This window comes from Myotis davidii, unplaced genomic scaffold (genome assembly GCF_000327345.1).
Source record: "Myotis davidii unplaced genomic scaffold, ASM32734v1 scaffold535, whole genome shotgun sequence".
NCBI classification, from domain to species: domain Eukaryota; kingdom Metazoa; phylum Chordata; class Mammalia; order Chiroptera; family Vespertilionidae; genus Myotis; species Myotis davidii.
In genome coordinates, this window is record NW_006286980.1 from 1262309 (window position 1) to 1266791 (window position 4483).

At 43.9% G+C, this 4483-nt stretch overlaps 1 protein-coding gene across 1 annotated transcript in view; it reads right to left on the minus strand.

Annotated features, from left to right (window-relative positions):
- PPFIBP1 (PTPRF interacting protein, binding protein 1 (liprin beta 1)) overlaps positions 1-2402 on the minus strand; it is an 86564-nt gene extending 84162 nt beyond the window's left edge. The window contains exon 1 of the mRNA XM_006758931.2: positions 2329-2402. The gene's annotated coding sequence lies outside the window, so the exon portion shown is untranslated. The remainder of the gene's footprint in view (positions 1-2328) is intronic.
- Between the last annotated feature and the right edge of the window lie 2081 nt (positions 2403-4483).

Below are 4483 nucleotides of genomic sequence, written 5' to 3' on the forward strand. Positions count from 1 at the left end.
AATGGGAGGTTTTGGTGCACAGAGAGTGTCTACTGGAGGAAACTATAATGGCTAAGGATAAATGGCCAGAGAAATGCAGAAAACACCCACTCTAGACTCACCTGTTCCCATTCTGCTTTTCTTCTAGTTCCCTTCTAATAATACTGAATTACTATTTATCATAGGCATTCACATTTCCTGCTCCTATTCACACTCATTCTTCATTTGTACTTCAGATATCATCTTTCCGATTTTCTAGAATATAAGAAAAACACTGTAGGCTACCTCTTATCCTTATGTTCTCCCACTGGGTTGGCTGTTTTAAGATGCTTTGGATGGAATATTGTCACCTGGTCCCAATAAGTACGTTAGCTAAATCTTGATGCTAGAATTTTTTTTTAAAATATATTTTATTGATTTTTTACAGAGAGGAAGGGAGAGAGATAGAGAGTTAGAAACATCGATGAGAGAGAAACATCGATCAGCTGCCTCCTGCACATCTACTGGGGATGTGCCCGCAACCCAGGTACATGCCCTTGACCGGAATCGAACCTGGGACCCCTCAGTCCGCAAGCCGACGCTCTATCCACTGAGCCAAACCGGTTTCGGCTTGATGCTAGAATTTCGTCCCATCGGCCTCTAATGAAACTTCCTTTTGTTGAGAGTGCTACCCAAATTCACAAAAGGACAGAGCATAGCGAACTCCAGGGCAACAGAACCTCTGCGATGGTGAAAATATTTTGTTTGCCTTATGCAGTAAGGTAGCCGCTAGTTACAGGTGGTCATTGAGCACTCGGAAAAAATAAACTTTTAATTTCATTTTAAATAGAACTGCTACATGTGGCTAGTGGCTACTCTGCAAGACAGCACAGTTCTGGAGCCTACAAAACAAGGCTGCTCGATGTTTTTAGGCCTGCTTGCCATTAAATGCTTGTATGTGCGGCAGAATATGCTCTGTGAATTGCTTTCATGGCCATACTGGGAGTTGAAGATGTGTAAAAGGAGACCGACAGTTCCCATCTACTGTCATTGTTGGCTAATCATATCAACCCTTGAGGTATAGCCAGCTGAGGCCAGTTCTCAGCGGCGGCTCGGGCCTCTGGCTCTGGAGGCAGATCTGAACTGCACAAGTAAGCCTGGGGTGAAATACACCACTCAGAGGCTTGTCATGAGGATGAAATGATCCACCATGTGAAAGCAGCTAGCAGGGGCCCGGTAACATTGAATGTTGCATACACCACATCACTACTTTCACCATCCTCCTCCTCTAATGAAGTCCATGAGCTTCGATAAGGTCTTGTCTGTTTGGGAATGGACATATAAATAGAGCATAGGAAACTGCACCCATCCTCTCCCCACCCCCCAAAATAAACACTGTAAATACTTCAGCTAGGAATCTGGGTGGGGAAAATGATGGCCTTGTCACAACAATTCTTATAAAACAAAACAAGCTATGAGACTGAGGTACTTCCTCTTTTCTAAAGAGTATCCCTTATAGACTGTTTACATTACCACCACCACCACCCCACACACAAGTTTTTTTTATTGTGGTAAAATAAACATAACAAAAGTTACCATCTTAACCATTTTAAGTGTCCAGTGCAGTGGTATGGAGACTAAACTTATGTTGGTTTTTGTCTTCAAAGGTAAAACAATATAGTATTTATTTGTAAATCTTGATGCTAGGATACCATCCCATCTGCCTTTAATGAACTAAAATGCTATTAAAGCCTGCAGGAGATAAATAGCATTTTCAGAATAGTGTTCATGGCAGAAGTGGGGAAAGAAGGGAAGCAGTGAAGGAACATAAGGGGCAAAATTAACTTTAGTGTAATATTATTAACTAAAAGGAACATATTGCGATCTCCCCAGGTTTTACACCCATGTCCTTTATCTGCTCTATGATCCCATCTAGAATCCCCAGGCATTAGGTGGTTGTTTTTCCTGAGCCTCCTGCAGTCTGTGACACTTTCTCAGTCTTTCCTTGTCTCTTATGACCTTGACACTTGAAAGTGACTTTGTTGAAGGTCTCACAATTGGGGTTTGTCTCGTTACTAGGATAAGAGTATGCATTTTTGGCAAGACTACCACAGAAATGATGTTGTGTCCTCAATGAATCATATCGTGGGGCCCAGGATATCTCTTTTTGTCTAGTTAAAAATATTTCATCATTTCCAAAAATAAAGAATAAGTAGTATTTTAGTCTGGGTTCTCCAGAGAAACAGAACCAATAGTACAAATATGTATATTTACATGCACACATATGTATATGTATATACACACATATAAAAAAATACAGACACACACACTAATTTTAAAAAACAGATTTACTGTAAGACACTGGCTTACACGGTCATGGAAGATGAAGAGTCCCAAGAGCTGCTCTCGGTAAGCTGGAGACCTGGGAGGGCCAATGCTATTTCTCTAGTCAGAATCCAAAGGCCTGAGAAGCAGGAAAACTGACAATGTAAGTTCCAGCCCAAGTCCAGAGTCCCAAGAACCAGGAGAGCTGACGACGTCACATCCAGTCTGAGTACAAAGATAAGAGCAGACCAATGTCCCAATAGTCAGAGGGAGAGCGAATTCTTACTTCGTTTTTTGTTCCCTTCAGGTCTTCAAAGGATTGGATGAGCCGCCCCCTCCCTCACCCTGCGCCCCCCCCACACACACACACACACTAGGGAGGCCCATCTGCTTTACTCAGTCTAACGAGATTCAAATGTCCCTCTCATCCAGAAACACCCTCCCAGACACCCCCAGAATAAGGTTTAACCAAATAAATACCTGGGTAGCCTGTGGCCCAGTCAGATTAATACATAAAATTAACCAAAACGGCAGCTTCTAAATTATAAGCTTCCTACTCTATATATTTAAGTTCCAAATGCCATCAAGTCAGATGGATTTTAGGAAGTGGTCCAAATTTTAAAGTTACCATTATTACTGGCTTTGGGCCTAAAACATTGTAAATTCATGACATACTGTCATTTTAAAACCTGGAGAGGCTTTATTATGGATGATTTTGCTTCGAGAGAAAAGGTAATGATGAGCCAGCTTATCCTATTTAGGTAATATGACTGTGATCCAAGAGAAGCTAGACCAGCAAGTCAAATTAAGGCCTTAAAGAAATGAACACAAGTGGTAATGTTAATGAAAACCCCAACCCCCGGATCTGTTATTAGAGGTGAAAGCTAAGCTGTGTTTCAGAACTGACTACACTCTCTGAAGCATGACATCCTAAGGGTGATGCGTGTCACTGTTTCTTCCAGAAAAAATACCCGAGTGAATCAATCTATATAAAACTATTAATAGCAATTATCTGTTGAGGGCCGCTGGCAAAACACTCGGGCATCTTTACATATGTTGGCTGAAACTCAGAGCGAAGGCAGAGCCATGCCCTGGGGGTGGACCTGGTCAACAGACCAGGACACCACTCAGTTTGACCTTCTCACCCAGTGTTAAGAGGTGGATCTCATGATGTCGCCAGGAACTCAAAGCCCACCAGATGTGATGGAACTTCCTGTTATTCGAGTATTTAATAAATCTGCTTGTGGTGCTGACGCTCTCTGTGTCTGTCCCTCCATCAGAGGGCAGACGCCACACCCACGCCCAGCTTTACTCTATTTCTGTCTCAGTCTTGTGTTTTTTCATTTTTCCTTAAACCTCGTGGCATTCTAATCAAGATTCATCAACCCCCTTGTTCTCTCTCTCTGTGCTGGTTGCGGGAAGAGAGAAACCCCCCTCCCATAATTATCCTTTTTATTCTGGAGAAAAATGGACATTTCAGGGACTTTAACATTACACACACACACACACACACACGAGACCCAGTGCACGAAAATTCATGCACTCGGCGGGCGGGGGTCCTTCAGCCCGGCCTGCACCCTTTCGGTCTGAGAGTCAGTCCTCAGGGGATGTCCTACTGATGCGGGGAGTGGGCCTAAGCTGCAGTCTGGCCTCCCTGTGCGGGAGGCAACCAGGCTGGCTGATCAGGAGACAGCGCCACCCCCATCACCCTGCCCGGCCTCCCACTGTGGAGGGCGACTGGATGGGCAGATCAGGGGACAATAACCCTCATCACCCTCCTGCCGCCACTGCTGATCATCACCCCCCCCCCATCACAGTTCCCTCCTTCTGCCCACTGGCATAGGCCTTGGCTGGCCTGGCACTGCCTGCTCACTGGCCCTGCTCCCCTCCCCGCCCCCTGCCACCATTCGGCCAATTTGCATATTATGCTTTTATGATATAGGATGGAGAGAGACAGAGAGAGAGAGAGAGAGAGAGAGAGAGAGAGAGAGAGAGAGAAAGGGAGAGAAATGATATAAATAAAATTTTAAAATATCAAGTTTTCTCTGAGGCTGCCCCCATTTGAAACTCTTTTATCTTACAGATGACACTAATCTTTAGTAGTTTAGGTAGGAAATAATGTTTTCCTACTTAAATGTTTATATTTATTTCAAAGTGTTCTATTTCCATGGGTACCAGAACCACATACACCTTCACCCCA